This window comes from Dermochelys coriacea, chromosome 1 (assembly GCF_009764565.3).
Source record: "Dermochelys coriacea isolate rDerCor1 chromosome 1, rDerCor1.pri.v4, whole genome shotgun sequence".
Taxonomy (NCBI): domain Eukaryota; kingdom Metazoa; phylum Chordata; order Testudines; family Dermochelyidae; genus Dermochelys; species Dermochelys coriacea.
The window spans coordinates 34068582-34080841 of NC_050068.2; the positions used below are offsets into that span (position 1 = coordinate 34068582).

Sequence of the window (12260 nt, forward strand, 5' to 3'; positions counted from 1 at the left end):
CTTTCCCTGCAGCCAGAGTCTTTCCTGGTGGCAAAGAAAGGATCTGGCAACTCCCTGCTGCTGCAGCTTTTCCCCACTTCAGGGAGCTACCAGATCATTTCCCCACTGCGTCCCCCATGCCAGAGCCTATTCCTGCTATTGTGGCCTTTTCCTGCAGCAAGGAAAGGCTCCAGCAGTGGGGAGGCAGCAGGACACCATACTGCTAAAATTAGCAGCACTGCTTGGGCATGTAGAGAGCCAGGTAGTGTACATACCTAAGGTTCTGGAATGTTCTTACTTACCTAAGCAGTGCCTCACCGTCTACACAGCTACTTATATCTGTGCCAGGAGTGTGTGCAGTGTATGTACTCTACACCACTGCTGTTAGTGAGTGTGCAATGTAGACATATCCTCACTTGTTAACTAAGAGCGTGTCTACATGGGGAAAAAGCCCAGAATAGCTAGTGTGGATTTACTAATGCACACTAGCTATTCTGCACTAACTTCCCATGGGAACGCTCTTACTCCACACTCACAGAAAGTTAATGGAGGTAGCTAGTGTGTTTTAAATTCACATCCTACCTTGTTCTGCACTCGATTCCCCATGTAGACAGGCCCTAAGTTCCAAGTAATTATACCTGCGCAATCCCACTGTCATAGTAGAAGCAATAGGGTTCACATGTATGAGTGAGGGCCTGATTTAGCCTGCAAAGCCTTCTGGCATCATCATTCCTGGCAATGATGAAAAAGAAGGGAAAGATCCCAGCTTGACTCTCAGAGCCCAGGTTTAGTTTCCAGGGTTGGCAATTTATTAGTTCACTCTCTCTCTCTATATATGCACTATATCAAACAAAGTGTATTTGATATGAAAACACAACTATTTTGATGGAACCCTCTGATGCCATCTTTACAGTCTCTACTCAAAGTAGAAATTCATTTTAATTTGCTAAATAATTTTATTAGAGGAACTCTTGTCATACCATGCAAAGAAAACTGCACACATATGTTTCCAAAGAAAAGCTGCTTTCTAAACAAACCACCACCCACAACCCACACACAGCAAAGTTCCCTTATAGAAGACCACAAAGTGAATGTGAAATTTATATGATTCTATTAGAAACAGATGTCTGGTGTTGAATGAGTTCAGCTCCTAGTACAATGGGGTCTCAGTCTATGATTAGAGCTCCAAGGTGCTACCATAATACAAATAATACTAATCATCTGAAAGGTAGACTGTTTGCTGCTGGGGAAAGGGAAGTTGGAGAATATGAACAAAATGTTGGATGGATCCCTAGTACAGAAACTGTTCACCTAACATACGTAAAATATGTTTGTAGAGGAGAATGATTTTTTTGGGAAGCGAGCATTCTCAGGTACATCAGATAATCTGTATGAAATAGAAGTGAAACTCAATGAACTAAAAGTGAAATTAATCAGACAAATAGGGCTCTGATTTTTTCCCCAACTGAATAATGCAGAAAAGCCAAGAGTTGACATGAGAATTGCCAATTTCATAAACAAAATAAAATCCACAGAAGAGATCAGAAAGATAAATGGGCTAGTATATAAGGCAAATGTGTTTTTATTTTTAAATCACTTTGTGCAGCTACAAAAGAAAAGTAAACAATTCCCAGAGACTAACAAACAGTGGTGAGGAATGAACCTGCAATACTGAAAAAAAACATTTGAAAGGAAAAATTACGGAGACCTTCAGAAAATCAAAGGAAACAGAAAATTTTCTATGGGTATGCACCTAACTCAGACAAACTGCAATAAAAGGTTGCATATCTTCATAGGAGTTGGACACATTTAATTTGTGAGTCCATATGAATGGCCATCTTATCTATTTAACTATAAGAATGTTACAATTTGGCTGGATATTATAGATGACTCTACTATGTCATACAATAATAAATACATGAGACGATACACTTAAAACAGTAAGACCTGGTCCACACTACAAAGTTAGGTCAACATAAGTCACCTTGAGTCGACTTAGTTGTGCATGATCTGCACTGAAATTTGTCTCCCACTGCTGTAAGTGCCCTGGTAGAGTGAGAAGTAACACAACCGCCCTGATCAGTGTTGGGCCATGGTTAGTGTACTGAGGTTGTTGCCGTGTGAGTGTAGACACTGTGTTACTTATGTCAACCCTAACAGTCCTCCAGCAGCTATCCCACAATGTCTGACACTGTTCTGATCACAACTGTGAACACAACTGTCCAGGGGTCACAGAGACAGAAAGGTCCCCCCACTCTTAAAGCCCCATGAATTTTTGAAATGCCTTTTCCTTATTGGATGTCCCTTGAATCCTTCTAAGATATCTTAAAGAAACTTCCATGGAGGCGCTCTGCAATCTTCTCTCAAAGGTTTCTAGGGATGGCAACCTTATTTCATCCTCTGTGGTAGAACACTGTCCCACGCCAGTCAGCGATAACTTTGGCATGCACCATTGCAGTACACAGGCTAGTAGCATATGGCCACACACAGCTTTGGGACTTCAGCAGCAGCTGTGCTCTCTGTGCTTTTGTTACTCTCAGCAGTGCGGTATCAGCTAAAATCACCAGCACCCATGGAAAATGGAGCCACCAGGATCCAGTGTCAGTGCCCCATGCTACTAGTTTCATGCAAACAAGCATTTCCCTCACCCTTGGTGGGCCATATTCACCATGGCTGGTGCTGTGAGTGGTGCTATGCACACACACTCTGAAGTAGAAGTGTCAATAAGAGAAGCAAAGAACCATTCTGAATCTTAACTTTCACTTTCTGTTGTGACTATACTGACAATGGTACATCTGTGTGTTTTATCTGCAGCTGCTGCCAGGGGCTCCCCATCCATCCGTAGAATTCTTGAGCCAGATGAGAAGAAAGATGAGGACTTGGAATGACTTGGTCAATGAGATCCTGCAAGCTAGTGCTGCACTGGACCATGAGCAAGGGGCCTGGAGGGTGAACATTGCAGACTGCTAGGAGAAGGAAAGAGTAGACAGGGGAAAGGCCCAGGAGTCCAGGAGCAAAAGGAAAGGGAGGAGCGGGAGGATGTAGTGACGCTTCTCCGGCAGCAAACATAGATATTGCAGACTCTGGTGGACCTACACGTTCAAAAATCATGGGGTTGCCTCCCCCTGCAGTTCATGGAGAACTCCATTACAGCACCTCCCTGCCCCTCCACACCCCAACATTCTACGTGGTATCAGAGGTCACATCCCTACCACTACCATTTAACTCTGGGGGACAATAAGGACAATCACAACTTCCCATACACTGACCTGTGAAAGCCACAGTTGCTGTATGTGTAGCTAAAATGGACATGAATGTTCTTTCCCCTTGTTAGGTTCTGTTCCCTTAATGTATTAAGTTTTTAATATATTTACTTTTAAATTACACAGATTTTTCTTTGCACTAGTTTTGTTACTGAATAAAATTTTATTATTTGGAATATATTCATTTTTATTAGTTCACAACACATGCTGCAGAGTGCCTTGAAGTTCTGAAAGCGCCCACTTGTTACTGTGCCGTGTGACACAACTCACAGGATCAGTGGCAAACACAGTGTAATAATCATAAATTACATCAAGCACAGCAAAATTAACAGAGTTATATTCACACATGAAGCACCCCACAATTCTGAATGGGCCCCAGTACAGTAGGGCCCGGTAGAGTACAGTGCATTACTGTGGCTCACTGTTAAAGTGCTCTTTCAATGCCTCCCTGAGCCATAAAGCTTTGCATTGAGATCTTCTAATAGCCCTTGTGCCTGGCTGCTCAAACTCAGGAGACAGCCGCTCCACCTCCGCCCTACATCCCAGCAGCAACTTTCCCCCTTTGCTTCACAGATATGATGAACAGCAGGCAGCTATACCCCTTGGGATGTTTTTTGTCTCTTCAGTCAATACTAACAACACATTCAACTGTCCTTCTGCACCTGCTCAGCCAGTAGTTGAATCTTTCCTTGGTGCTGTTAAGGTGGCCGATGTATGGCTTCATGAGCCAGGGGAAAAAGGGTTAGGCTGGGTCCTTCAGGATCACAACTGGCATTTCAACATCACCAATGGTAATCTACCGGTTGGGAAAGAAAGTCCCTGCTTGTAGCTTTCTGAACAGTCCTGTGTTGATAAAAATGCAACCCTCATGCACATTCTCTGACCATGCATGTTGGTAAAGTGTCCCTGGTGATCAACCAATATTTGCATAACCATGGAAAAGTAGCCATTTCTAATGATGAACTATGTGTCTAGGTGGTGTAGTGCCAAAATAAGGATACACATGCCATCTATTGCTCCAATGCAGTTCAGGAACTTCATTGCTGCAGATCCACATTGCCAAGAGTCACACTCCACAATGACAGGTTTCAGAGTAGCAGCCGTGTTAGTCTGTATTCGCAAAAAGAAAAGCAGTACTTGTGGCACCTTAGAGACTAACAAATTTATTAGAGCATAAGCTTTCGTGAGCTACAGCTCACTTCATCGGATGCATTTGGTGGAAAAAACAGAGGAGAGATTTATATACACACACAGAGAACATGAAACAATGGGTTTATCATACATTCCACAATGATTCCCCCCAGACCAGTAGCAATCCAGCATTGCAAGTTTCCACAGTGCAATTACCACTTGCTTCTCTACTGTCAGAGGAGCTCTCATTTTGGTGTCCGTGCACTGAAAGGCTGGGGCAAGCTCAGCACACTGATCCGGGAATGGGGTCTTGCAGATCTGAAGGATCTGCAGCCACTGAACCTGTCATCATCCCAAACCTGTATTATGATGTGATCCCACCAATCAGTGTTTGTTTCTTGGGGCCGGAAGCAGTGATCCACCATCTGTAGCTGCTCTGTGAATGCTACCAACAACATTGAATTGGTTTTTTGTAATGTCCCACAGCAATTTGTCCTCCATCATGTTCCCTGTTGCTTCAATTCTTCTAATGGCTCTGCAATTACTGGAGGAACATACATCCTGTGCTTGCAAAGCTTATAAGAGCAGTGCAGAACTTTGTAGGCTCCATGCTTCTGACAGAGAGGATGGACAGTGAGGAGGGCCATGTGGGTTCATGAGATTTTTTAAAAAGGCACCAAAAATATGGAATATAGATGACATTATGGGATGGAGACAGTTGCATGGTGGGAAGTTGACCCAGGATGCCAGTCACTGCTGTACAACTCATTTCTGCCCCACCATGCATTACCAAAACTTTCCCAAAGACATTGAGTTGGACAATGGCAGCTTGCACACTCAGATACCCACCTATGGTGCACTGCACTATGCATCAACACAAGCACTCCAACACAAGGAGATAAGTATGCACATGCACAAGCAATATACTAATTTCAGCAGCTATATGCTGATGTACATGCAGCGCCAATGCAAGGATCTAAGTACTCACATGCATGAGCAATATACTAATTGCGGCAACTTTAGTTGAGATAACTTTCATCAACCAAGTGTAGACAAGTTTGTAGTGGAGACAAGATTTCACTACCATTCTGTGGGGAATAGTGGTGGTTTAAGAACTAGTGGTAACCAAAGGAGATTTCAACAGATGCTTAGTGTCTCTAATTAGTGTGGGAAACAGCATCTGAGCAGAGTCTTTAAAGTTTAAACCACACAAGGGAAATATAAAGACTTAATGAGGAAAAAAGAATAGAAAAGGAATGTTCTTACCTAATATTTCTTTATTTGGAATTATATCCTGGCCACCAACCTTCACAGTGGGGATTTTCCACAACATGAATATGCTTAGGGCAGATCTACATTGTTCAATCACTTGTACTGGTACAGAATCTTAATTTGCTGAGGCCTGGTCGTGTACAGTATACTTCTGCCAGAGGATGCAATCTCATGGGGTCTGCAGGATTATAGTACAGCTCTTTATAAATATGTGTATGCTCAGCAAGTGAGAACCCTTGTACAATGATATTTCAGGCCAGGACGTGGCCATTTTTCTGGTTGAATATCTCCTTAAAAACATCAAGAGCTTAGTTCATAGGCATCTCTGACACAAACTTTAATTCTTAAGTAGCTAATGTTGACTGTTACTGTATGCTCCTCTCTGAGTATAACTTTAATTGGTGTCAGAGGCCTTGGATGCTTTCTAGCCATCTTAGAGTTTTATATGGCACTTGTCACAGTAGTATCTGAGCACCCCCTATGGAAAATCAATAGAAATTGCAAAGTCCCTAGTCAAAAAGAAAAGGAGTACTTGTGGCACTTTAGAGACTAACAAATTTATTTAGCATAAGCTTTCATGAGCTACAGCCAATGATGCATCCAATGAAGTGAGCTGTAGCTCACAAAAGCTTATGCTCAAATAAATGTGTTAGTCTCTAAGGTGCCACAAGTACTTCTTTTCTTTTTGTGAATTCAGACTAACACGGCTGCTACTCTGAAAAAAGTCCCTAGTGGATTTCATGGAATGTCTAGTGCTTTTTTTCAGGAACAGCAACTCTACTTGGGTAAGGGTTGTTAGTTTAGATTTTTTAGATTTTATTAATTTCCTCTTTTGTTAGCAGGGGTTATTGGGTAGGCAGGGGTGCCATTCTTATGGTGGAAAGGTTTTTTAAAAGGAAAAGGTTTTGCAGCATTTCCTAAAGATGGTCAGACTCTGGATTTACCTGATCTCCTCTGAAAGTTTGTACCTTGAATGGATCCCCTTAAACAAGAGTGCTTTTATCTCCAACTCTCATGTGCTTAATCTCAGCTTTATGATCTGCATTGTCCCAGAGGAATATAGTTGCCAGGGTGGTTCTCACAGACTGAAATTCGATCTTTAATGTAGCTGGGCATGATCCACTTAGTGTGTTGAAAATTAGGGCCAAAACTTTAAACTGGCATCAGACGCTGACTGGGAGTTAGTGGAAGGAATTGAGCATGGTCCTTACAGTGGCCTCAGACATGCAAAAGTGAGGCAGCTGCATTCTGTATTAGCTGGAGCCTGTACTTTTCTACACATATCCTCCTTTTTAACATAAGGTGACACACCTCAATTCTAGAATTGTTTAGTGGCTTTTCTGACATCAGTTTATATCAAATATCCCTCTTTCATTTTTTGGGTTTGTACAGATATAAAGTAGGACTATTTTAGAGATGTGTGAAATACACTTTGGGATAATATGTTCCTCTCACAAACACTACTACTACTACTGTGCTTAATATTACTACAACAGTATAGTCCCCATTGTGCTAGTCATTGCACACATACAATAAGAGTCTATGCCCTGACAAGCTTTTACTCCAAATAGGAAAGCAGAGGAACAGAGAAGTGAAGTGACTTGCCCAAAGATCACACTGCAGGTCAGTGGCAGAGTCAGGAATAGAATGAAGGCCTCTTGAGTCCCAGTCCAGTGCCTATCCATTGGCCCTCTCTATCTCTCATGACTCTTGTATGTTCAAAATCTTCCCTAAATGATATGCAGCCTCAGTCTCCTCCTTCAAATGTCCCTTCAAAACCCACCTATTCCCACAATAACTCTCATTCCAATACTACTCATAGGATCCTCTCCTGTTGTAAATCTGTATAGTCCCTTTGACTTCATAACCTAAACCTTGTGTAAATAAACTTCATTCCATGTTTTCCATGCTTAATGCCATCTTTCCCTTCCTCAAATCTAGCTTAGGGTACAATTCTGAACGAAGCTCTGCAAGGACTACTCCTGTGTCCTTGCAAGGTTCCACTGACTACAGTGTGCATTGCATTGAGTCAGGGGTCCTCATGTGCAGGTCTCCTGGTGGGATGATGGTCCTCGATTATAAGACTCCAAGAAATGGCATCTTGTCTTTAGTCTATCTGTGAAACACCACACTCTAAAAACTTTATGGCAAGATTAAGGTTGCAGGCACATATCAGTGTTCATCATTTGAGTGCATATCATCTTTCAAGAATGTTAGTCTTCAAAAAATGTGAGAAACCCAGAAAATGCGGAATTAAATTTGCATTTCTCAAATGAGGCACTCAAATTACCTTAATTTATATTGAGTGGTTAAGGCAATTGCTGCAGACTCAGTCTTTGCTCATTTTTAAGGTTTTCTCCTATTTTTCAGTATGTGGGTTTCTTTAGCAGGAATTCACCTTTTGACAGTATTACTGTGCCCTTAATTAAGGACAATATGACTACATCTACCATTAGCAAAATGATTCTGTTTCCTTTATGAACTGCATTAATAGCTTTGTCTGCATTATTTAGTTTTCTGGTTTTGTCTGGAAATTCCGACTGCTTCGATTGCATCTCCTCATAATGTGTGTAAAAGGAGTCAACCCCTTACTGTCTTTGAAGTTCAAAGAATCTCCCTGATTTTTGTCCCCTGCCTTTCTATTGTTTCTAGTTCCTCAGGTTATACTGAACATCATAACTTCAAAATATTGTGGTGAAAACAGTCTTTCATGAATCTCTTCTTTTGAAGGGACCTGATTCGGATTATGAAAGGCCAATCTTTTGCCCTCCCGCAACCCCACACTATCTTCCAGTGAAGAAGTTCTCAGAGCTAAACAGATGGGTCTTTCTCTGTTTGACTATTTTTTTGGTTAGATTTGCATTTTCTTTTTGGGATGTCTTTCTGATGAGCTAGAAAAAGACTTAAATCTGCAATATGATTTACTCTTTGAAGTGAATTTCTCTCTCTCAACCACAGCTGTGGCATTTTTACTATTTTCATCCTCCTATTCAGTTAGAAAATGAGAAACATTTTTACAAAGCCATCTTGGGAACTGGGCTTGATCTCTTTTTATGTATCTCTATTTGTTTGTTGGCTGTTTACCTCAACCTACGGAGGTTACTGTCTCTTACTATAGTATGTTGAGGGAACCCTTTCCTTTCCTTTCCTTTCCTTTCCTTTCCTTTCCTTTCCTTTCCTTTCCTTTTAATGATAATTAAGAGGTTAGATTAATAGATTGAAATGGCATATGTGCTAGTTTGCCATTCAAGACTGAAGGTGGACAGAATAGTCACAAGATCTGCAGAACATAGACAAAGTATAATGTCTGGGATCCAGCCTGTAGAAACCCTGCCTGTTCAGACTGATTGATGTTTACATAGTCATGTCATCCTGTTCAGAGTATGCCTGGTTATCTATCAAGACAGTCACTTTTATACCTCTGATGTTACCCGAACTACTCCACTGACTGGTGAGGAGAGCTAGCAGACAGAACCCCATCCTAGGAAAGGCTATAAACTCTGGTAGTGGCTACTGAAGTCTGTATTGTGTCAGAACATTTCCTGCATGCCAGAAAGATTAACTCAGGAGCACTGTTGGAGACTATTCCTTGTCCTGACCATTAGGGTACTTTTGCCTTCAGTCTCGTTGTTCTGTTTGGGAACAAAAGAGACCACAGTTCACTCCAACATAAATCTGGAGATCAGCTGAATGTTTAGTAAACATCTTTGTTTGCCTATAACTTTTTCCATTTTTTGAAAATACTCTTAAGAATGGAAAACTTGTAATAAAGAGGAAAATAACTTGGAACATTTTTGACAAAATGTTTTTTTTTTCAAATTTCAAACATTTCACGGGGACATATCAGTTTTGACAAAGTTTTTGGCAGAAAGGTTTCAGAGGCCCAGGGTGGTTACTTCTGAGGAGAATGAGAGACCTAAATCAAAAGCCTGATCTTTTAAATCCAAAAATGGACATTTGGACACAATTCTGTTTTCAAAAAACATTCAAATGGTTCCATTTGTTTCAATATGGAACAAAAACAAATTTTGATATCTTGAAAGTTGTCATGAAATAGAATTGTTGTCCTCCAGCCAGCTCTGGAAGTAACTCAATTTGCTGGCTAATAACGCATGTAAAACTGAATATCACAGCCTGGAATTGGTATGTTGGCTATCTAGAGACAGGTAATTCTGATGGGAATTTTCCAAGGAAACTCTGAATATTACTATTGATTATCTGTAGTCTCATAATGCCTAGGAGCCCCAGTCATGGACCAGGACTCCACTGTGCTAGGTACTGAACAAACAGAATGAAAAGACAGTCCCTGCCCCGAAGAGCTTGTGTAACCCACGTGCCTAACAGGGAGAGAGCTCTTTGAGAGACCCCTTGCGGGGAGGTTAGGAGTGAGTCATGTCTGAGTTATGGGTTTTTTTTTACCCCTTGTCTTTATTGATTTAAGCTTCAGAGATACAGCCCAAAAGAGTGCATCTCTAGAAAATCACCACACATGTTATTGATACAGCACTGTCATATGTTCAGAATCTTAAGCCTTCAACAAATCCCAGAGCGAACATTCAAACTAATGTTTTTTGGCAAAGCAGACTGAATAGAGAGGACATGGGGAGGGATTTTTTTTGCTTTGAAGAGAAACATTTCAAACAGGAATGAAGAGCCTCTTTGTTAAAAATGCAGCCCTGGCCACCATGTAAAAATTGTTACAAAAATTAGACAGTTCATTTAAGACAGCCATGTTTATTGCACTGTTGGATACTTCATGTGAAATGTCAAGGGGATGATGAGGCTGTTTTCTAGTTACAGGTACAATCCAGTTGTCAGCAGCCTGTATGCTATTGAGATGGTAACTGCATACCCAGCTGCCCAAGACAAGTCTCTGCTGGGCTGGGGGAGAGGTGTCAAATACGCTATAGTGTGAAAGATTATAGCCCCAACGAAGATCCTGAAGTGCAGCAAGGCTGTGGACAGAGCAGGGCCACTCAGGGCATAGAGCAGACCAATGCTAATAAACGGGACAATGTTTTCAAGGTCGTTCAGGTGGCTTCTGCATACACATTCAAAGGCTGGGTCAGTCCGCAGAAACTTCTTCGCATTCTCACCTTTGCCAAACGTGAATATCTTCTGAGTTACTAAAGGCCTTTCTTGTCATTCTGAGTACTCTGTTATAACACTCATTAGCATCATTTTTAAAAGGACAATGGTTGTGTAGGTAGCATAAGCCAGGAACACCTTGCTGTCAATTAGCTGGGCAAGTTCAGCCATTTCTGAGTATCTCACTGAAGACCTGGCTTCCGATCGGCTAGGCTGGTAGGCAGAGTTAGCAGTCCACATCCAGAAGTTTCTAGAATTGCGTATGGTAGTTTTGGGTGTGCTCCAGTAGGTTCCCCATTGCTGGGGTCAGACTGTGTGAGGGAAAGCAGTCAGGGCAGCTGCTTTGCAAAAGGCCATGTGCCCTGTGTGAGTTGGGAGCAGCTGAGCCCAGGAGCAGAAAACAGGCTATTGTCCCTAACTCTGAAGTATTTTACAGCAGGGTTTTTTTTTTTTAAATCTATATACTTAACTGTGTGGTTGACTAATCAGTTAGCTGACTGGCTAACAGTGATTTCAGTAGGGGAAGAGGAGGAGTCTGCATAGATTCCAACTGAAGATTCCTACAAGCAAGTGGAGGGAAGATGTTGCTTTTGACTCAGCAGACAGTATAGATGTATTTCAGAGTAGCAGCCATGTTAGTCTGTATTCGCAAAAAGAAAAGGAGTACTTGTGGCACCTTAGAGACTAACAAATTTATTAGAGCATAAGCTTTCGTGAGCTACAGCTCACTTCATCGCATCCGATGAAGTGAGCTGTAGCTCACGAAAGCTTATGCTCTAATAAATTTGTTAGTCTCTAAGGTGCCACAAGTACTCCTTTTCTTTTTAGTATAGATGTAGTGATCAAAGATTCTAACTGAGACTCAGGTGAACGCAACCTAAATTTTTGGGAACTCTGAGTTTCTTCTCACTGTGTTCATAACAAAAATTTGTTATGAATAATAAGCTCTGAGAACTTACCATGCCAGTTATTTTTATTTTACAGTGTGTTTCATAAGCAACAAAAAACACAAACCTTGTAATTTCTGCTAGCTATTTAAACTTCTAGCAAACAAGAAACAGGCTCAGGGAACCAGAGAGTTGCAAGAATGCATGGTCTACAGGTAGGCTGAAAGACGAGTGAACCTTTTCCTGAACTCTTTAAGTTTCTCTTTATCTTATCCAATTTCAACTATAAGCTCCTTGGGGCAGAGAATGTGCATTATCTGTACAATATGGAGGTTGCTTCTGTAGACTTATGCTATTCACTTAAAAAAATTCATTGAGATGGCGTCTTCATGGGCTGTAGTTCAGCATATTTTTCTTTATTCTCCTAGGAATACCCACGCTTTGAGCATATTAACAATGAAGGAACATCAGCAGGAAGATAAATGCATTTTGACAAGATTGCATGTATTTATTTGAAGCATAGAAATTTAATATATCACAGAGCATCATGAAGTTCTTGTTTTTGTGAAGGTGCTTTTTTCCCATAGGGCTATTTCCTCCTGCAAAACTTCTTAAATTTATAGCCAAGCTTTAAATCCAG

The 12260-nt window shown here is 41.2% G+C and overlaps 1 pseudogene; it reads right to left on the reverse strand.

Annotated features, from left to right (window-relative positions):
• Positions 1–10416: 10416 nt before the first annotated feature.
• On the reverse strand, positions 10417–10941 carry LOC119849063 (annotated as a pseudogene).
• Positions 10942–12260: the final 1319 nt, after the last annotated feature.